Consider the following 24,544-nt stretch of genomic DNA (forward strand, 5'->3'; position numbering starts at 1 on the left):
AGGTCTGTCCGATACTAGTCTTCCCAAAGTAAGTATCTATGCAAATGATTATGACATTGCCATGTCCACATAGTTCAAGAAACAGAACTACTAGTCATCCTGCATTGTAATAGCCCAATAATAAATAAATCCGCACGCTTGATTTATCCGTTGACTGAGCTGAATAGCAGTCTTAGTAACATAACACTCGTTAGTCCAATTAGTGAGTAGTCAAGAATAAATGTTTAATTTCTAGTTATGTAATTGCATTAGTAACTTCACATGAATAGCTAAAAATAAAAAAAAATAAAAAAAAATAAAAAAAATTCACTTGATGGGATATACGTGTCCTAGGATTAGGTTATAGGGGAAACAAATGTACATTTGGTATTACTTTTGTGATAAAATGACATGTGCCCAAATAAATTGGGAGAGAGTTAGTAAGAAACAACTAGATAAATTACACTAGAAACTTCTTGATGGAATAAAGACCAATTGATCCACTAGCTCACAACTCACACACTCCCTTGTTTTTCTCACAAAACAAAGGAAACAGCAAACCCAACCAAGAACAAGGTAGTATCACTTGAGCTTAGTTTTCTCCGTCCTTGATATTTTCCTTCTCCTCTTAAAATTCACAGCATGCAACTCCTAATTTCTATTAATTGATATCTCTTTTAGGGGGTTCAAGCAAAGGATTGGAAGGAGGTCAAGGTAAAACTAAGATTGGGGGGTTCCAGACATAGCTAAGGTAAGTAAGAATTTTCCAAATTTTGGGTAAACTAGTCACTATATCATGTAAGGTATTGAAAAGAAAAACACTAATAAGAAATTTGTTGGGTTTCTTGAAGGAGTTCTTTGGAGGTAGGAGTTCTAAGGAGGAGTGATTAACCCTTTGTGGTTTAAGGTACACAACTACTCTAACCATATTTTTCATATAACTATATGTTTCTTTAATTATACATGAAGAAGAAAAATTATCATTTTAATTTATGTAAATTTGGGAAATAAGTATTTTTTTCCAAGAGTTCCGATATTTTCATAGTAGATAATTTCATCTAGAAATTAAAAATTTCCATTTTGTTTGGGTTACGTTGGAATTTCAAACTATCTATGTGTTTGGTTCAAGTTCCCAAAGCTACAAGTTTAAGTTGATTGATACTTCCTATATCATTTTTAAGTGGATAGTGATAGAGGTACACATGGTGTGCAAGGGCATCTTGCACACCACCAATTAAATAATGCCACTTCATTCTTCAAAGATTCTCCTCTAATGAAATTTTTAATTTGAAATTTAAAATCTGTTTTGAAATTCTAATTTTGAATTTCAAATTTCTTTTACCTTTCCAACAAAATAATAATTAATTCAAAAAAAAAAAAACAAGAGGAGAGAGAAAACATTTTTTTTTCAATCAACCCTTTCACGTTTCTGGTTTCTCTTCTTCTTCCTCCTTGTTCTTGTTCTTGTTCTTCAATTTTTTTTCAAGGGAATTTAGGTTTTTTCAAAAAAAATTGGGATTTTACGGTAGTTTATCATTTGTTTTTTCATTGAGATAAATTAATTAGGAGCTGTAAGATTGGTTTATTCGTTTGTTCTATCTTCGTTGAAATAAAATAATTTTGGGGCTTTAGGGTTCTTCCGATTTTTCATATTTTCTTCCTTGAACTAAATTAATTTAGGCTTTAGGGTTTTCCATGTAAAACGATACATTCCAGTTCCTCATACCATCGGAAAACGGTGGAGGGCTTTGAGAGCGCAAGGGATGGGCGGCTGATTCGACGGATGAACGGGGCTTGTGGCGGTGGTGAGCGGCAGCTATGACTGGTAAATGTGTTTTGCCATTTTGTTTTGCTTTTATTTATCTCTTAATAAGAGTATCATCTGTAAACTTATATACGGTGTGCTTGCTACGGCTTAGCTGAACTTCTCACCGGTCAATTTTGGCTTAATTTTAATCTGAGTTAGAGTGATTTTTTCTGATTAATGGTGGATTCTACATATGTTTGATGAAAAGTGAGTGTTCTGACCTATACTCCGTACATACTTCATACTTAGTTCAATTGCTTTATCTAAATTCATTGGTTTGGGTCTTAACTTTGAAGCCTGTGAAACCTCTTCTCCCAATATAATCAGTTGCAACTAGGACACTGGACAGCTAGGCAAATAAAACAATTTTTTGGCAGCAAATTAGAGAATAAGTGCCTAAATGCTTGACTAAGATGATAGAGAAACGGGACAACCAAAAAGGATGATGACTGCAGAAATTTTTGCTGGGAAAAAGCACATCTAAACATAGACAACTAATATTTGCAAGCTAAAAATCCAATCTATCCTTACTTTTCCTTCCTTTTGACGTCCCTGAGTATAAGATGAATACCTTCCTGATCCATTATGAGGCTTCCTGAACCAGGAAGGACCCTTACTAGATGCCTGGTCATCTTGGTCAAAATCAGTTTGCCACACGACTATGTAAACAACCAAAATTAAAGTATTCAATCAGGAAATTACAATAACCAGTCCTAGCAGACATCACAATCAAGCTGATAGTTAGTAGCAAAAGCTATACACACATAAATTGCACAGTGAACCACAATTAAAATCAGTAAGTCCTTATAATCTCTAATGGCATGGGAGAAGAGAAAAGCTCTAATGTTTCTTCCCTGAATTATTATGATTCAAATAGAGCACTCAGACACAAAATAAAGCTACATCATATTATTATTATCCATCATTTGCATTGAGCCACAAAGGCATTAGAATTTGAAATCTATTATAGAACATAAACCAAGCCCAGTCCCTTCTCCTTGCCTACATATCCCACAAAAGAGAGTTATGCAACAGTTTTGTTGATTTCTTTAAAATTAAAATGGAACCTCAATACCTCATTACCTTGATGGTTATAAACTTTTGGCAAAGAATTCCGATATTTCATGCTCAAATTTTACTGTGTGAAGATACTTTGCATTAATTAAGTTTGCACAAAATGCTCTTGATGGTGTCAATATTAGCGGCCGAGGATTTCAGTATCTGAATTCAACTAACTGGGCCTTTTCCCTACTGAAACTCTCCTTTTACTTAGTTACATATTAGGGATTGTGGTTTGTTGGATCTGAGGCAAGAATCCTCTTTCAGGCAGTTGATGGTTTTTAGAGTATTTTACTGAAGTCAGTGGCGGATCCATAAATTTAGTAATGGGGTACATAATGATAAATTTTTTCCGAACAAGAAAAAACCTAAGAAATTTTTCGGGTAAATAATATACGAATCGTAATTCTGTCCAACATTTTTTTAGTCATTGATGTACTTACTTTTCAACATTGATATATTGACTAGATGTTTAGAGTTGTAAAAAGGAATTGTTAATTTACAACCGCTTATTGTGTTATTGATCAATTTTTTGGATAATTTTCCCAAATTGTTAGGTTAAACGTTTTTTGAATTAAAAATTATACTTTTTATAAACAACTTTTTTCATTTAGTTATTATACATTTTCTATATATGTTATGAATAAACATATACGACGTACTAGAAAATTATATTCCATACACATGAGTAGGAATTTTTTTTCATAAAAGTGAAACTTGTCTCAAAATAAAAAATATTATATATATACACAGGGAACGCGAGCCCTTGGAGAAGGAATAGAGAAAACGCAAATATAAAAAATAATACCTACAATGAGAATCGAACCTTGAACTGGTTCTTATCTTCTGCTACCACTGAGTCAAGGATCAGTACATGGTTCTATTTTGAAACTATAAATATATATTTCTTATTTTTCTTATTGTCAGATTTTTCTTCTTTTCCTTCTATTTTCTGTTGTAGATTCTAGGGAATGGGGTACATCTGTACCCCGTGTATCCCCCCTAGATCCGTCACTGATTGAAGTCATACATAACCCGTGCATTTGTTAAATATTTCTTCTTCAGTTGGACTAAAGATCTACATACATTTTGACTTCCCTTACACCACCGTTGCTGGAACTAGATAGTTTTCTTTTTGTTTTAGATGACAGATCTCTTCCTGGTTATTGTCTCAGTAAAGTTGATTGGTTAAGAATTTTGAAGGCTAATGGTTGATTCTACATATATTGATGAAAAGTGACTATTCTGAATTATACCCTCGTGCATACTTCGTACTTCGTTCAATTGGTTTATGGCATAAACAACAAACAGCGCAATAGACATTTACATGCATCATCTCAACAAAAGACAATATGAGCAGAAATGTCGTTGCTCAAGCTCTAGTGATTGAACCTCCGGTGTATATATATCAAATTTATTAACGCATCACAAGCTCCAGAACCAACAACCTAACCAACACCATCTACACCTAATCTAACTGCTGGCAACACATCAGAAACGCCCACAACACAACCTATAGAAACACAAAAGCAACAAGTTAAAAACTTTGTTTTGAAGTTTTAATTTTCAACCCCTGCAAGTAAGTACTTATGTCCATCATTCCCATAGGTATATGGAGTACTTACTGGTGGAGTGGTGGTTGTAAAGATTTGCATAAGCATAGAATATATAAAAAGTGTGTAGACAAAAACCTTTTATAAACCCATTTAATTCCTCCCACCCTGTAAATCCTGAAACAATATCTTCTGGCTGGAAATTTGGATCATCTGAATCTATGACGGAGACACCAAATCCGTCAAGAGGCTAGACACTATGATACCCACCAACACGGTTAGAGTTGGCCACTCTACTAGTGCACAAAAAAAATATTACTACACTCTTGCCTCTCATCTCCCACGGGGAATAAGAACAAAGATGAAGCAATCTCGAACTTCACCCATGATCTAGGCAGGAAATGATATCATTATCTTTGAGACATGCTAAATAAAGTGAAAACGATGAACACTACAAAGAATCGAGACTCGGGACCTAATGCACCCTGTATATCCCTTAACTATAACTCCAATACTTCATTAGCAAGCTGGCAAAATGACCAATTTCCTTCCCTCAAACATGTAGGAGGTTTTCACAAGCATTATATAGGAAATTATGGTTGATAACGTAGTTTCCTTGGCTTTGACTTTACACTCCTCGGTTCTCAGATTCAGAAATGGAAGGCATCAAAATTTCATTCACAAATTCGCTTAAATAACAATCAAATTTTCAATGACAATGTTAAAAATTCCGTTTCCATCAACAACAAAAATCAGCTATTGACATTCTTCTTAGATATACGAAGAAAAATGTCACCATTGGTGAATTTAGCTATAAGACTAGTACTTGAAATTTCAATCTCAATGAAAATTTGACAACCCAAATCGGATACAAAAACAAAAACAGTAGTAATACATAAACAGTTGAAAGAAAATTCAAGACATTTTCATTTAAGCATTTTGTCGAACACCTTCAATGCAACAACAATTTTCAGCTTTCTTTTAACACAACATCACAGATATAATCGATCAACTCAACAATTTCAGTGTAAACAAGAAATAAGAGATAATAAAATATACAAACTCACCCGTCAATGGCAATGTGGAGTGCCGGAAATAGTGTTCGCCGTTGTAGTCGTCAAATCTGGTTTTTAACAAATATAACAACACTAAAATCTCAGTAAAAATGGAGGAGAATTTCTATGGCTGGGCTCGCCATTTAATATCCAATTTATATGTTACAAACGTCGATTAAACACACAAACTCAATACCATTCGAAATTTATTCCACGATTTATGTATGTAAATGAGGATGAAATATAATTTTTAAAAAATAACCTGTAATGGTAGAAACTGAAAGAAGGAGAAAAAGATGAAAGCTTGAAAGAGGTGAGATGCCATTTACATTTACTTGTGGATAATTTTGGCGCTCAACCAAAATTCATGATGAAACTGAAAGAAGGAGAAAAAGATGAAAGCTTGAAAGAGGCGATAATTTTGGCGCTCAATCAAAATTATCCCGCTCTGAAGATGGTTATGGCGCATTTTGGTGAAAAAAAGAACCGCCCAAAATCTGCATTTTATTTTTGGTTTCCCTCTCTTTTTTTAGTGGGATTTATGAGGTGTCAAAATATAAGTGGTGGTGTGTAAGATGCTCTTACACACCTTGTGTACTCCTAGCCATATCCTTTTTAAGTGAGGTACATTGTACTATTGTGTTGAGTACTTGGAATAGTGAGTTGCACCCACTGATAAAAATACTAACTTTACAGATTGAGTAATCCCCAATTTAAACCAAAAACTCAAGCCTAGTTTTTCTGTTTTGACCAATGATGCATGTTATGATCTTAATTTTGACATATTAAACTAACCGACATTGTTTTAGGATTTGGAAAAGTCAACTATGAATTATTATTATTTAATTATCTTGTTTTAATTAACTACTTGATATTAAAATAAAGTATATCTATACTTCTCTTATTTAAAAGTAACTTTCTGAAATTAGATATTACTCCGTGTAGATTACTATTCAAGTTTATTTTATTTAGATACCCTTCCGTTTACTCATTTAATAGTTAACGTATTTTTTAATTATTTTAATTATTTTTATTATATATTTTTTTATATATTTTTATATATATAAATACATAGAATTTTTCGGACTACTTCATTTAGATGATACTCCCTCCGTCCCGGAATACTCGATCCGGTTTGACCGGCACAGAGTTTAAGGGACTTGAATTGACTTATTTAATTTAATAGGTAGTAGTTGATAGTGGGGTATTATTTTAATGTAGTTAGTGGGAAATGTGTAAATGGGTGGGGTTGGGTGAGAGAGGGGGTTGAATTTTTAATTATTTTTTGTATGGAGTAAGGGGTAGGTGGGTTAATAGGGGTGGAGTGAGAAATAATATAATATTGTTAGAATATTTCCATTTTTAGAAACAGGTCAAGTATTAAGGGACGACCCGATAAGGAAAACAGGTCAAGTATTCCGGGACAGAGGGAGTACAATTTATCTACGATACAGAATTTGGACAGATTGATAAACCATCATCCACTAAATTAATATTCTAGGTGGGTGCAAGTCCTTTTCCTGGTACTAGTAAGAGTTTTAAGGACTATATGTTTGTTTTGTATAAGCTATATAAGAATATTACTTAAGTATTTAAGATCTTATGATTCTCAAAAGCATCTAAGTTATATGGGGAAAGAAGTTGTGTATGCGTTGAGTACGGCACTCACATACCTCAGTGATGAACAAATATATGTTCCGATCAGAGTATGGAGCTCTGTTGCGACTAAAGCATGGTGCTCTATATGATCGGGTATGGTACCCGTATATGTCTAGGACGCGTCTGGTTAAGCCTTGCAAGCATATGATTTCTAGGAGGGTGACGACCCCGTAAAGATAAGGAGTGAAGTTACGGTAACCGACCCTTTTCCATGTTCTCTTTCCCCAAACAGTTTCTTTTTATGATACTTTATGATACAAGAATGCTATGTCTAAAGGTGTACGGAAAAATATTCTTCGTGTTATGAATTTTTTTAAAATGCCAAGATTAATTCCCTACTTTCAGCCACCTTATTGTTTTAATGGGTTAGAGAGTTGTGTACTCAGCCGTTTGCTGACATGTTTTATTTTGGAACTTGTCCTGGATGGGGACAGCTCCTTGGTGAACATTGTGTGCAGATAGACACGCTCTTATGAAGTATATTGGTTGAAGTATGTATTTTGGTATGGTGAACATTTCCTACGGAGATGTACTTTTGTAAAGAACGAGAATGACTTCCTAAATAGAATATATATATATATATATATATATATATGTAGGGTCGGGATCCGATGAGAAGTACATTTATCGTGAGAAGGTGAGAAGTAATCTTAACCGCACAAGCGACTTAATCTAACGATCCATACTTTATACCATCTCGTGTGAGTAGAGCTGTCAAATCTCAACCCGAACCGTTGAACCCGCTGGGTTAATCCGATTCGTTAAGAACCCGAACTGTTAATAGACCGTTAGTTGGAACCCGAAAACTAACCGAACCGATAACAATCAACCCGAACCCGAACCTTCTCGAAAATATTAAACCGATTAAGACCCGATACCCGATAACAAACCGTTTGCATCAACCCGAAACTGTTTCTACCCGAACCGAATGAACCCAAAAACCGTTAATGACCCGATTTATTTCAACCCGAACCGTTTCAACCCGGGGAAAACCCGTTCACAACCCGAACTGTTTCTACCCGAACCGTTAACAACCCGAACCGTTAACAACCCGAACCGTTTCAACCCGGACCGTTTACAACCCGAACTGTTTCAACCCGAACCGTTTACAACCCGAACCGTTTACAACCCGTAACCCGTTTATAACCCGTTTAATTCAAACTGTTTATAACCCGCAATATCAAATATGATACAAACATAAGTGTTTCAAGGTTTGACTTTCATATACGTATTTATTTACACTTGAATAACTCTTAAAACAAAACTGTCAAAAAGACCATATGTAAATATGCCATTTCAAATTATAAGTTGTCATTTGTTTACTTTTAATTGGACACTCGATTCATCTATACTTGATGTGACTCGTCATAAATTATATGAACTATTTTAAATTCGAATATTAAAGATTTCAATTCCTACACGTTCTTTTAATTCTAATAATACGGAGTATTGTATTTATGTTAGAAAATAAATACTTTACAATATTATTTTACGACGAGTCTATTATCTCATCGTGAATAGTTATATTTGCGACCAAAATACTCGTCGTAATAATCATTTTGTTAATTATCTAAATTTATATTTGCAACCAGATATATTATGCGTAGACTATTCGAGGCGTATGCGTTATTTAAATTAAAGGAGTATGCGTTATTTAAATTAAAGGCGTATGCGTTATTTTTTAATTTTGTATTATGTATTTCTTTTCAAGGATTCTAGACACATGGATAATAATATATTACGAAATGAAACAATTCTAAAAAGACAAACTGAAATTATACCATAATACAACTTTTGAAACTTAATTTGTAAATTTCCTTCTTCTTTATTGAAATATGTGTTCATTACAAATATCAAAACAGCACGAATTAATGAACGTTTTAAGGGAACGAGTCAATAGGAATATATATTCTCCGTATCAACCAACAAATTAAGCTCTATTTTCCATGGAATCTGATTCGTTTTTCAATTGTATAAAAAGACAGATTTGCAAAAACAGAATGATTTAATTTTTAAGAACTTTAGACAAAACCATAAGATAAAAATAGCAGAACCATAGACCGGGAAGCCTGAGAAATGCGGCGGATGATTGATTTTTTTTAGGAATACCGATTAAAAAGCTACCGTGATTTCGTTGTTCATTGAACCATATATCTGACCAGTCTCATCCACAACTATGTCTCCAAATCACCTAAACCAATACTCCGATTTCAGAAATTCACCAAAATCAAATAAACATTAAGAACACACAAAATGTGGTTAAAAATTTCATTAAAAAAAACATCACATTACAATAAAACTATAAAATTTAGTTCTCAGGAATTTCAACCTCATCATCAGCAATCTCCTGCTGCAAATCCTTAGAATCTTTGCCATCAACAGTACACCCAACAGAAACACAAGTACCCAGAATCTCCTTCACAGTTCCCTTCAATTCCTTGGCCATAAATCTCATGTGAGCTATCAACTAAACAGAAAGCCAATGAACTTCCTATTCCAAATTGGCATTACAAGGAGAAAACAGCAAAAAAAAAATATAGCAACCCCCACAAACTCAATTGCAATCCTACACCCCAAATCAAGGTACAAAAGAGATTGAAAATTTTTATTATAAAATTCCCTCAGATATTATAATAATATAAGTAAATTTTTCATCATAGGGAATTACCACACAAATAAAGCCAGCAAGTTTCTATGGGCATCTCAAACTGAGTTCCCAACATAGAAAACAAGGGCAAAAATAAGGTGGTTTTAAGGCATCGGCATCTCTAAATGAGTTCCCAGATGCTACGACAAGGCAACACAAGGAATCTCAAGTGGATGAAGCACTTTCAGCTTCCATTTCCTTACCAACAAAAAGTACATCTTCATCAATATCGCAGAAATAACCACGACTCCAATTTTGGGCCGTAACCATAACCTCAACATGCTTACTCAACATAGCACCTCTATACTTGTTCAAAATGCGACCACCCATACTAAAGGATGATTCTGAAGCAACAGAAGTGATGGGAATTGCCAAAACATCCCTAGCTAGAGAAGCTAATACAGGATAGACAGGCATTTGGCCTTCCCAAAACTTTAGAACATCAAACTTTTCCCCATCAACAACTCGAGAACGTGGTGTACTCAAGTATAACTCAAGATCACCAATACTATTTCCTTCGGCCTCATCATCACTGTCATCAAGTAACTGTAACAAAAAACAACAATAAATAAAGAAAATTAATAATACAGACATTAACTTATTAGTGCATCACGATTCAGATTATATGATTAAAAAATTACCCTTGATGCATTTGATTTCTTATAAAGAGTTTGACTAGTTGAAGTAGAAGAAGAACAAGATCGTTGAGAAAGATAATGCTTATAAATATTTTGAAGAGCATCTTTAACCTTTTTCGTCTTTTCCTCACTTGCATATTCAACATAAAGAACACTAAAAGCTTTTCTCACACGTTGAAGCTTATAGCGTGGATCAAGAACAAGAGCAATTGATAAAATTAGGGAATATTCACCCCAATAATCCTCAAACTTTTCAAGCATTTCAACAGCCATAAACTTAAGCAAAGGATTTTTATGCGCTTCCTTCAGATTGTACTCAATAAGAAAAACATTCTCGAAATACAAGTTAGCAGTGGGATATTCAGAACCAGAAAATAGAACAGTCATATCAAAAAAAGGTTGAAGAAATTCATACACAGTCTCAACAATAGCCCATTCATCATCAGAGAGATGATAGGAAAATGCTAAATATTTTCCAGCATGTAAAATCAAAGCTTCTTTAGCTTCTAAAGCTTTCCGAATCATCTGAAAAGTTGCATTCCAACGAGTAACCACATCAAGACATAACTTACCCTTAAAGACAGAATTTACCTCAGAAACAGCCTGTTCAAACTGACAAAGTCTAGCATCAGAACTATCAATATAAATGACAACATCACGGAGTTTAGTAACACTAGCATCAACCTCTTTCAAACCTCTTTGAACAATTAAATTTAAAACATGAGCACAACAACGAACATGAAAAAAGTCACCATGGCAAGGAAGAGAAGAAGATTCACATAAATCAAGCTTAAGTTTGCGGACCATAACGTCCATGCTACGAGCATTATCAAGTCATAGCAAAAGCTTTATGCTCAAGTTTCCACTCTTTTATGAGATTATAAACAAAACCAGCAACAGCAACCCCTGTATGGGGAGGCTCACAATACCTAAAATTCAAAATTTTGGACCTAAGAGTCCAACTTTCATCAACAAAATGAGCTGTGAGTGTAAGGTAGCCACGACTAGTACAAGCAGTCCACAAATCACATGTAAAGCTAATTTTACCTGAAATATTTTGCAAAAGCTTAAACAAATTATCTTTATAAATGTCATGCTCCCTAATGCAATGTTTAAGGATGGTGTTTCTGGTAACATGCACAATAGCAGGATTAGCATAAGTAAGTGCTACCCTCATATGCTCATGTTCAACAATTGACAAAGGGTATGAATGACAAATAATAGCTCTAGCAAACAAGCGCAAAAACACTTTTGGGTCAAAGGAGGAAGCAACAACAGCCAATTGAGGACGACCAGGACAAATTTTAAAATGATTATTAGCAGTGCTAGTACCCATTGAGCTTTCTGCCTTGTATTGCTTAGGGCAATAGTTACATTGAGCAAAGCAAACCTTAATATCACCTTCCATTTTATCAATAAAGGTAAAATGTTGTCAAATTGGGGCATTACGTTTACGCTTCAACGAAGGCCCCCTAGATGGCACCACTAACTGACCAATTTTGGAGCTCGTGGTCAGAATGGTTTCAGCAGTCAAAATTTCATTTTCAGCAGTAGATTGTGAATCCATTTCTACAAAACATAAAGAAAACAATTTTAATTAATAAGATGTTAAAATACACCATAAACAATTTTAATTAATTAGATGTTAAAATATAGCATTAATTGTTAATTAATTAAATGCTAATTTACTGGAATCTGACTATATTGACTTCCAGATTCGTTGTTTGACGTTATTTTATTTAGGGTCTGAAGAATTAGACCCTTCTGTTAGGTTCAGATTAGGCATTAGGGGAGACAAAGTTTTGAAGAAGGTAAGAGATATATGGACAGATATCTGCCCCTACAATCATATACAACTTATTTTTAGCATCATATGTATAAATTATAAATGGTGAGAATCATATGTTGTTTATTCTGCTGTAACCTCATAATCACTAAGTTGAAACAAAAGTCTAAATTTCAATGTTATGAGGATAGAGTTTGAAAATTACAAAGTACTCCTATAATATTTGTAACGTCAAACAACGCATGATTTTTTCCACAATTAAACAATATAACAAAAGGGCACATACAAGGCGAAAAGAAAGCATTTTGAGTTATCAGCCATTGCCAAACAAAAGGGGTCAAGAAGATGAAAGACAAAAGGCAGTACAACTAAAATTAAGAAATTTGTTAAATGTAATTTTTGTCACATGATTTTCCTATGACATGTTTTTACTGTGCTACTACGACTCTACAAGTAGTTTGCTAAGCTACATTTTTGTCTTATTTCTTTGTGTTTTTTCTATCTTTTTTTATGCCATTTTTTTGCATAAAACAATGTGCCTACTTATAAGTATGCAAAAATTTAACTCCTAATATATGTCCATTTCCAGAACTCAAAATACTTTGCTTGGCTTTCTCATACAAATACAATAAAAGAAACGTCAAAGTACAATGGTCCAACAAGCTGCCCATTTTTGTAATGACACTATTATTATTACTTTTGACCGTTAATTTTTCATGCTTTAGGATTTTCTTCTTATTTTTTAACTGTTAGTTATCATAGGAAAAAAACAATACAAAAGCATAAATTATGTGGAGTATTTTGATCTTAGTTTCAATGAATTTTAATTTTAAAAAAATGACTGCCAGTTTGGATCTTAAAAAAATTGAAAAAATAAATCGAAAAAATAGTCGAAAATAATAAGAAAATAAATCGAAATAAATAAGAAAATCGATATGCATAAACATTTAGCCCATAAATTAAAAAAAAATCGAAAATAATTAGAAAACAATCACCTAGTGAAGAGGAAGCCGAAAACTTGAGGAGTTGAGAGTAGAGAGGCGGAGATCGGCGCAAGAAATCGGAGATCGGAAAAATGAATAGAGATAATTAGTATCAAATAAACCGAATAAAATCAACAATTTAAATCCACAAAATCACCCATAAAATTAACATGAAAATTAGCACATAAATCGGAAAAATAAGACAATAAATCGAAAAAATAGTCGAAAATAATAAGAAAATAAATCGAAATAAATAAGAAAATAAATCGAAAAAATAAGAAAAAAAATCGAAAAAATAGTCGAAAATAATAAGAAAATAAATCGAAATAAATAAGAAAATAAATCGAAAAATAAGAAAATAAATCGAAAAAATAGTCGAAAATAATAAGAAAATCGATATGCATAAACATTAGCCCGTAAATTAAAAAAAAATCGAAAAGAATTAGAAAACAATCACCTAGTGAAGAGAAAGCCGAAAACTTGAGGAGTTGAGAGTAGAGAGGCGGAGATCGGCGCAAGAAATCGGAGATCGGAAAAATGAATAGAGATAATTAGTATCAAATAAACCGAATAAAATCAACAATTTAAATCCACAAAATCACCCATAAAATTAACATGAAAATTAGCACATAAATCGGAAAAATAAGACAATAAATCGAAAAAAAATCACCTTGTAAAGAGGAAGAACTGTGAAAGAGAGAGAGATCTTTGAGAGGAGAAAGAGAACCGTAAAAATGAAGAGTGAGAACCGTAAAATGAAGAGAGAGAGAGAACCGTGAAAGAGAGAGAGAGAGAACCGTGAAAGAGAGAGAGATCTTTGAGAGAGAGTGAGAGTGAATGACTGCAAGGGGTTTTTTTAGGAGCTTATATAGTCATTAGATTTTAGGGTTAGAAATAGGATTTTGGGCTTGACCCATTTTTATTAGGGTAAGATACAAAGTACGTACACAAATACCTAGTACACCGTATAATTTATTCCGTATAATTTACTCCGTACATAGTACACACAAATTAGCATTTTATTTTGTTACCAACTTAAAATATTAGTACTTTATTTTTTAAAAATAAATTTGAAAATAAATTTCTTTTCTTTTAGAACTTTCAGGTTATCTATAGCCTTTGTTTTTTCTATGGTAAAAATAGTCTAATATTGTTAAATAATAGAATTTGGAAAATCCAATATTGATATATATATATATATATATATATATATATATATATATATATATATATATATATATATATATATATATATATATATATTAAGGTAATATTGATATCGTTGTATATTATATATATTATAGTGGATCACTCGTAAGTAATAACTGTACTTCTTGAACCTTTATAAATCAAAGATATAATTCAATGTTCGTTGTTTAAACGAGTATTCGAACTGTTGTTTATCAACCAACTAAGTAACTAGACATGTTCTCATTTAAACTCATTTAACATATTGTTCTTTAATAGATAAATTTCCAATAGAGTTATATTACTGTATAGTTATAGTCTTATAGAATTAGATAGATGTAAACCGATCTATATCTCATAAAGTTATATATATTTACATGGTTATATAATTACTTTCATACATAGCTATATAATGGTGAACTTGTAATCTCATAAAATTATATAGAATTAATAGATAGTTTTAACTAATAACCTCACAAAGTTATATGCTTATATAATTACACAATTATATCGTTATAGATTTATATCCTTACATAGTTATAGTTATGTCATATATGGACTTTTAGTTTAAACTAATTATTATCATCAATTCATCAGTTAGCTTATTAGAGTAATAAATGTAGATGTTATATTCCTTAATTTTTGACAATGTTATAAAAGTATAAAACTCGTGAATTTGTATTGTTTTATTAGCCTGACACTCTCTTGTTGACTTGTATTCAACTAACTAATCGTCTAATCGATCATCAAACTAAATTGATCTAATTAAATACCTTATAAAGTCATAAGCTTAATTATAACTTAAGAACTAATCGAAAAGCTATGTTGTTTTAATTGAATCGACTTAATTCATTAACAATTGAACTTGTTTGTCTCGTTTCGTTGTTGAACATGTTACTCTCTTTGATGTTTAAACCAATATGAATATATGACAAAGTTGTATTTACAAACTTTACAAATTCATTACGTATTAATTCATTTTTATTTATTACTACATTATTAGAGTTCATCAATACATGTTTGACAATACTCTGGCATGGTGGGGGAAGGCATAGATGATTTTGATTCCATTTGAATAATATGATTGGTAAATATTACAAGACATAATAAAAGACATTGACTGACTTTTCTTAATTAAGTTTATGAAATTAATTGGATAGTGAACATTACTACATTAGTTGTTCGTCAAAAAAGAAAATAACATTAGTTAAAATCACGTAATTAAATTATGTGGTTTCTTTTCTTTTACCTTTCACATAGCTTTAATAATGCAGATATTATAATATAAGCGTATTGAAAATTGTGATTTTAGTAATAACCTGACATTAGTTGTATCAGAATTGATCTGACTAAACATGAACCCGACCCGATATGAACTGACCCGATATGAACCCGACCCGATATAAACCCGACCCGATTACAACCCGGCTAAACCCGTTAAAAAACCGAACCGAATTGACCCGACCCGACTACAAACCGACCCGGTTTGACCCGATCCGGTTTGAACCCGACCCGATATAAACCCGACCCGATATTAACCCGAACCGATATGAACCCGACTTAACTCGTTTATGACCCGACCAAATATGAACCGACCCGACAGGAACCCGACCCGATATGAACCCGACCCGTTATGCACCGACCCGTTATTAACCCGACCCGATATGAACCCGTACCACATAACCCAAACCCGAACCGAACCGTTAATTTTTTAACCCGACCCGAACCGAACCGATAGCAAAATAAACCGATTTCAACCCGAACCGAAACCGACCCGATGACCCGATTTGACACCCCTACGTGTGAGCGATAAAAACTAAAACGCAAATAAATTCATAAATCTCAATATCCCAGCCCACTCATTCTCTCTCCTCTCTCTTTGTGACCGACCAAATTAACACCATAGCTTCCCAGATCATATCACTCCATGGGCTCCCTTTTTTTTTCTTCACCTTCTTCCTCCCAGCCTCTACTGCGTTTAATTGCTTGATTTCAATGTCACAAGTAACTAAACGACTCGAAGTCCCTTATCTTTCCTCCTACTCTACGTTTTCAGTCCATTTTATCTCTCCTCTTTAACCTTTCATCCATGGTGCCATTCATCTTGCTGCAAATAATATATTGTATCCGACAACATAGCTACGAACACTGATCAATTCAATCAAGTGTTCGAAATCCATAGAAAAAATGCCAGGCATTGGGATTAATTTAGGTAGATTGATTGTTGGGTAAATATCAGGAATTGGGATTAATTACGGTAGATTGATTTTTGGGTTAGACAAATTGAGAAAAATATGATATACATTAGGCGTAAATTTGAGATACATTGGCAATGTATAAGAGATACATAGACATTATGTTGGAGATACATAAACATTATACTAGAGATACATCAATGGTGAATTAGAGATGCATCATACATCAAACAAAAATCATCTTGTTATACGAGGACTGGAGGAGAGAGAATCTGGCAATAAAAAAAATGAGAATGGGAGATTGAGGTAGGAGATAGAAAAGAAATGGGGAAGCTGATTGCTAATCACGTGGGAGCTGGCAACGTGACTGCCTTGATTTGTCATTAATGAACCGAGGATCAATTACAGCCGTTAAATCTATTCAATCCAACGATTGTCAGAACTTCTCACCATAAGGATGCTTCTCACGTGAGCTTAAACCTATATATGTATATATTATATGCTAACCATGTAATATTTTGTTTTTGAATGCTATCATATTGTAGTTAATTTAATGAGTATGTATCTTATAGTAAGTAACACTAAGTGTGGAAACTATTCAGGTGGTGTACTTATCCTTGTTTCCAAAGTACGGGTCTAGTGAGTAATAGCTCGGAGAGTTATGTGCAAATCGTCTATACATTTTGTTTAAGCAGTTGTAATTGCCGGGCTATTACATGCATTCTAGTCGTCTAACGTTTTCTATGCGTTCATCTTTATAGAAAACTCCGATCAGGGACCATTTTCAACTTTTGACATTCAAGTTCACTTGATAGACATTTCTTAGTCACAGGACTGGTCCTGATAGTCTATCTTGAATATTTCGTCAAATTGAAGGGACTCATCATTTAATAAACCACAAATTAAATGGAAAAATGAATTCTATTCATTTATTGTGAATGATTAACCAATAATGTTTTACAAAGTATTAAACTCTAAAACTTTAAAACATTAAATAAGGGCATCAAAGCCATTCTCCAATATGCTTGATTCCCATAGCTGCAGTGTGCGAGTTGTGCTTCGCCTGCGGCAGAGGTTTAGTCAATGGATCTGAGATGTTGTCATCAGTTTCAATCTTTCTTATCTCGACTTCTTTTCTTTCAACGAACTCTCGTAGAAGGTGAAATCTACGAAGTACATGCTTGACTCTTTGGTGGTGTCTAGGCTCCTTTGCCTGTGCAATAGCTCCGTTATTATCACAATATAGGGCTATTGGTCCTTTAATGGAGGGGACTACACCAAGTTCACCTATGAACTTCCTTTAGCCATATAGCTTCCTTTGCTGCTTCATGTGCAGCAATGTACTCCGCTTCAGTTGTAGAATCCGCAATGGTGCTTTGCTTAGCACTTTTCCAGCTTACTGCACCTCCGTTGAGGCAGAAGACAAACCCAGACTGTGATCTGAAATCATCCTTGTCGGTTTGGAAACTTGCGTCCGTATAGCCTTTAACAATTAATTCATCATCTCCACCATAGACCAGGAAGTCATCTTTGTGCCTTTTCAGGTACTTCAGAATATTCTTGGCAGCAGTCCAATGTGCCTCTCCTGGGTCTGACTGGTATCTGCTCGTAGCACTGAGTGCATACGCAACATCCGGGCGTGTACATATCATAGCATACATTATTGAACCAATCAATGATGCATATGGAATCCCACTCATTCGTCTACGCTCATCGAGTGTTTTTGGGCACTGAGTCTTGCTTAGAGTCATTTCATGAGACATGGGTAGGTAGCCTCGCTTGGAGTCTGCCATCTTGAACCTTTCAAGCACCTTATTGATATAAGTGCTTTGACTAAGTCCAATCATCCTTTTAGATCTATCTCTGTAAATCTTGATGCCCAATATGTACTGTGCTTCTCCTAGATCCTTCATCGAAAAACATTTTTTAAGCCAAATCTTGACAGAGTTCAACATAGGAATGTCATTTCCGATAAGTAATATGTCGTCGACATATAATAATAGAAAAGCAATTTCGCTCCCACTGACCTTCTTGTATACACAAGATTCGTCTGCGTTCTTGATGAAACCAAAGTCACTGACTGCTTCATCAAAACGTATATTCCAGCTCCTGGATGCCTGCTTCAATCCGTAGCTTTATTTCTTAAGCTTGCATACCTTTTTAGCATTCTTTGGATCCTCAAAACCCTCAGGCTGTGTCATAAACACAGTTTCTGTTAAAACGCCGTTTAAGAAAGCGGTTTTGACATCCATCTGCTATATTTCGTAATCGTAATATGCAGCGATTGCTAACATTATTCGAATAGACTTTAGCATTGCAACTGGTGAAAAGGTTTCATCGTAATCCACACCGTGGACTTGCCTGTAACCTTTTGCAATCAATCTAGTTTTGAAAATTTCAAGTTTCCCATCGTTGTCCTTTTTCAGTTTGAAAACCCATTTGCTTCCTATGGCTTGGTAGACATCTGGCAAATCGACCAAATCCCACACTTGGTTTTCTGACATGGAGTCTAATTCAGATTGCATGGCTTCTTGCCATTGCTTGGAGCTAAGGCTCGTCATAGCTTGTTTGTAAGTCGCAGGTTCATCACTTTCAAGTAATAGAACGTCATAGCTCTCGTTCGTCAAAATACCTAAGTACCTTTCCGTTTGAGATCTATATCTCTGCGATCTACGCGGGGTTATATTTCTAGATTGTCCATGATTCTCACCAGATACTTCTAAAGATCTCTGAGTTTCATCTTGAATGTCATCTTGGGCATTCTCTAGAGTTTGTTGTTCGATTCGAATTTCTTCGAGGTCTACTTTTCTCCCACTTGTCATTTTGGAAATGTGATCCTTTTCCAAAAAGATACCATCTCGAGCAACAAACACCTTGTTCTCAGATGTATTGTAGAAGTAATACCCCTTTGTTTCTTTTGGTTAGCCACAAGGATACATTTGTCAGATTTTGGATGAAGTTTGTCTGAAATTAATCGTTTGACGTATACTTCACATCCCCAAATCTTAAGAAAAGACACATTTGGAGACTTTCCAAACCATAACTCATATGGAGTCTTTTCAACAGCTTTAGACGGAGCTCTATTTATAGTGAGTGCAGCTGTATTTATTGCATGTCCCCAAAATTCTATTGGAAGTTCGGCCTGACCCATCATTGATCTAACCATGTCTAGCAAGGTTCTGTTCCTCCGTTCCGACACACCGTTCCATTGTGGTGTTCCAGGAGGAGTCAATTCTGATAGAATTCCACATTCTTTCAGATGGTCATCAAATTCATAGCAGATATTCACCGCCTCTATCAGACTTATGCTTCATTAGGTAGACATAACCATATCTACTGAAGTCATCAGTGAAAGTGATAAAGTAGCTGAAACCACCTCTAGCATTTGTACTCATTGGTCCACATACATCTGTATGGATTAAACCCAATAGTTCAGTTTCTCTTTCTCCAACTTTGGAGAAAGGTTGTTTTGTCATTTTGCCAAGTAAACATGATTCGCACTTACCATAATCCTCTAAGTCAAATGGTTCTAGAATTCCTTCCTTTTAAAGTCTTTCCATGCGTTTCAAGTTAATATGGCCTAATCGACAATGCCACAGATAGGTGAGATCTGAATCATTCTTTTTGGCCTTTTTGGTATTTATGTTATAAACTTGTTTGTCGTGATCTTAATAAATAAAGTCCGTTGACTAATCTAGCAGATCCATAAAACATCTCTTTAAAATAAAAAGAACAACTATTGTCTTTTATTAAAAGGAAAAATCCCTTAGCATCTAAGCAAGAAACAGAAATGATGTTTTTAGTAAGACTTGGAACATGGAAACACTCTTCCAGTTCCAAAACTAGCCCAGAGGACAACGACAAATAATAAGTTCCTACAGCTAATGCAGCAATCCTTGCTCCATTTCCCACTCGTAGGTCGACTTCACCCTTGCTTAACCTTCTAATTCTTCTTAGTCCCTGTGGATTGGAATATAAGTGTGAGCCACAACCTGTATCTAATACCCAAGAAGTTGAATTAGAAAGTATACAGTCTATAACGAAAGTACCTGAAGATGGAACAACTGCTCCGTTCTTCTGATCTTCCTTTAGTTTTGGACATTCTCTTTTGTAATGGCCTATTCCATCACAATAAAGACAACTTAATGTGGACTTGTCCTGCTTTATTTTAGCATTGCCCTTGGACTTTCCACCTTTCTTGAAGTGTCTCCCTTTAGCCTTGAGTAAATCTTTGGCTTCACAGTCAAGTATTATCTCAGCCTTTCTGACAAGGTGAACAAATTATGCAACTGTTTCTTCTCTTGGTTCACTTGGGTGTAGTTGCTTGAAGCGACCAAACCCATTGTGCAGTGAATTGAGCAAGATAGAGACTGCCATCCTTTCGCTTATTGGTGTTCCTAGTAGACTTAGGCGATCAAAATATGAAAGCATAAGATCCACATGGTACCTTAGTGAGACGCCTACCCTTTGTTTAGTGCGAAGGAGCTGAACATGTGTTTCTTGGACCTCCATCCTATAACACCTGTTGGGAGAACTAACCTTTAGACCAGACATTGATTCAATCAACTCATGGACGTTCAGGTCCCTGTCCTCCGTGCTTCCACGACAGATATCCCTCAGATTCTTGATGAGCGTAAAAGGTTCGTAAGCTACAAACTTTCTAGCCCATTCATAAGGGATATTGTTCAGCATGAGACTCATAACCTTTTTGAGATCCGCATCCCAGGCGGCAAATCTTTCAGGGGTCATGTCTCTGGCATAGTAGCTTGGTATGGGATGTAACAGTACATACTCAAGTCCATTGAGTCTGACTATTTCAACTATCTTAGCTTCCCATTCAAGAAAATTTGTTAGGTTCAGCTTGACCATAAGCTCAGAACCCATGATGATGTTTTGATTGTTGTTTGCCATAGTAAAACTACAATTGAAAAAGAATAAACAAATAAATAATCATTCACAGTTTCTCTTAATAAACTTAAATTCTAGCATACATGCATAATTTAATGTTCATTAAGCATTTTATTCAAGTTATGTGTTCCGGCAGGTGTGAATAAAATGATTCCAAGACCCTAAAAACCATTGAAGAATTAAGCACATTATGTATTTTGACTCAATTCTAAAATCTTTTAGGTAAGCAAATGCCTTTTGCTAATAGTCTAGAAACTACTCTTGGTTGATAGGTACGTCTAAAAACTTATTAGGTAAACCTATTGATTTTGCCACGACATAAAAGGACTCCTTACTTATATCGTTGAGTTTCACCAAAACTAACATGTACTCACAATTATTTGTGTACCTTACCCCTTTAGGATCAATAAGTAACACCTCGCTGAGCGTAAAACTATTACTAGATTGATGTAAAGGTTATCCAAGTAAGCGTTATTTTGGCATGACACCTTTTAACTCAATTTTTAAACTTTGGAACTTAAGGCTCTTACTATGTTGGTTAGATTTTAAGTGAACTAAAATCTTTAATCATGCAACATAATCAAGCCAGAATCTCATGCATATTTAAGACATATTTAAAAGCAATAAATAACTTAAAGCATGCATAAGATAAATGTGATCTAGTATGGCCCGACTTCATCTTGAATCTTCAACTTCAAAGTCCGTCTTTGAAAATGGATTGGAAACACCGTCTTGAATTTCACCGTGGGAGGCGCCATTTTCTTCAAATAGGATAAGCTATAATTAAACTAATTACAACTATTTGATGGTACGTAGACCATATTTGAATTGAAAAACAAACTTTGGTGCATTAGACCAATTACATTCAAATTAATGGTACGCAGACCATATTTTCTATCCTATTTGGGCCATACTAGTCACTTCATAACCTGCAAAACAGTACATATACAATATATACCATTCACCCATTCATTATCATGAATGGCCCACATAGCTGGTTAGTAAAACACATTGTATGCATCACATAAATATTTGCAGCAATTAATCAAGGGCACCAATAATCTACCAATATTCAGTCCTTATTAATTCTAATCAAGTTGTTTAACCTTAAAGGATTTGTAGACCTAATCAAGAGTTTATGACTAAAAATGCTCCAACTTAAACCAATAATTTTATATGCTTTACTAATTTTAAACATAAAAATGTATTTCTAGTCCAACCGAAAACTTACAAGTTTAACTAAAATTTAAAGCTCATATAAAATTATAATAGAATCCATTTAGTTTAATTTATTTTTCACTTGATTTAAACGAATTTAAATTAATTCAAGGTTTAATTTTAGTAAAATAATTAGTATAAATTAAAATTTATAATAATTATAATATTCAAAATTAAAATCCGAGAAAACAATTTAAATTATTAATTTTAAAATTAATTAAAATTATTTCCGAACTGAAAATTCAAATTAAAATTCAAAACGACTCAATCGTAACATGACGAGCACTTGGGCTTGCGCCCAAGCCCCATCGAGTGCACGACCGATCGCATGGCCATGGCACAATGCAGCAGCAGCCACGCGCAAACGCAGCAAGCCAAGCCACGCTTGCGCGCAGCCTGCTCACCCGCATGCATCGCAGCAGCTCTCGTGGCGAGGCAGCGCTAGTTGGTGCGCGGAGCAGTGCTCGCTGGGCGACCCAGCTTGCGCTCTCCCGCGTGCGCGCCTCGACCTTGTGCCACACCCCTTCGCCCACCGCCCATCAACACAGCACACACACGCCCAGGCTCCTTGCCTCGCGCGCGCGCGCGCCATGACTTGGTTGCTCGCTGCATTCGTACCGCACGGGCGATGAGTTCTCTTGCTCGTCGTCGCGTGCCCGCATTATACAACACCCCTTAAGGGTAACACGTAGCTTCCATTGCTTTGTGCGTGCAACATTTATGGGCGTTTTTCATAAAAATTTAAAATTTTTAATTCAAAATTAATGACAAATTAACAAAACATATTAATTTCATGATTTTAGGGCGAAAAATCGAAAATTTATTAATCAATTAATTTCCGATTAACATGGATTCAAATCTAGGTCATAAAAATTTAAAATTTAACATAAATTAACAATTTTTATGTTGGTTTTTAATCATGGGTACCTAATTAAATTATTAATTAATTATGAAAAACAAATCAATTCTAAATTATTCGAATTTCAACAAATTAATCATAATTACAAATTAGGTTGTATATTTAACAAGTCTAGGCATTCAAAATTGTTAAACATATACTGTAGGTCAATCAAAAACTCAAGATTTATCAACAAGATCGCAAATATTCAATTTAACATCTTAAATTTACAAACTTTTGCGTTCGAAAAACTAAAATCTCCGAAAAGTCATAGTTAGGCTTCGAATTTGGGAATTCTGGGTTCGGCCGAAAACAGTATTTTTGTCAAAAGTTTAGAATGCCTTTTACATGCGGAATTGACACAAAAATCACTCGATTTGGATGAGTAACGAATAAACTGCCGAAAAACTATGTACATATAATTAAATAAACCCAATTTGCAATTAATTAACAATTACAAAAATTAATCACCCCTTTTAATTCTTTGCAAATTTGTAATATTTAACCATGTCATGCAATTTAGATTATGTAAATAATAAGAGGCTCGTGATTCCACTGTTAGGTTATGATACATATGACAAAATATAAATCATGCGGAAAACCTTAATGCCAGGAAACATATTATTTACACATAATCATTTAGCATAATTTAGGTGCATACACTTTTTAGCGTGCCCTCCCTTGCTGCGCCCGAACCGAACAAGAATAAGTCTTTAGGACTCCAAGTGTCGTCCCTCCGTATATAGTCCACAGCACGTCCGGATCCGCATTAAGATTGACCAACTAGAATCGCCCTTAAGGTACTATAATTTTCGGCAATTATGGGCAAGAATGTGACTGATTTTTCTGCTCAAAAATCACTGTTTTATTGTATGAATACTTGTTGAAAAACTCGTGTATAAATTTATGACCCTAGGCATATATTTATAGAACTTTGGAAAGGATTTCGAATCCTGTTAGAATACTAATTA

At 34.3% G+C, this 24,544-nt stretch overlaps 1 long non-coding RNA gene across 5 annotated transcripts in view; it reads left to right on the plus strand.

Moving 5' to 3' along the window:
• Nucleotides 1-251: 251 nt before the first annotated feature.
• The window catches only part of LOC110777877 (uncharacterized), a 38,234-nt gene continuing 13,941 nt past the window's right edge, over nt 252-24,544 (plus strand). Inside the window, exons 1-5 of one of the 5 annotated variants that reach the window (XR_008923222.1) lie at nt 253-555; nt 661-730; nt 831-886; nt 1,667-1,804; nt 17,152-17,373. This is a non-coding gene — a long non-coding RNA (uncharacterized lncRNA). The other 4 variants (XR_008923221.1, XR_008923223.1, XR_008923220.1 and 1 more) reach the window with 4 other exon arrangements.

Source organism: Spinacia oleracea, chromosome 6 (assembly GCF_020520425.1).
Source record: "Spinacia oleracea cultivar Varoflay chromosome 6, BTI_SOV_V1, whole genome shotgun sequence".
Taxonomy (NCBI): Eukaryota; Viridiplantae; Streptophyta; class Magnoliopsida; order Caryophyllales; family Amaranthaceae; genus Spinacia; species Spinacia oleracea.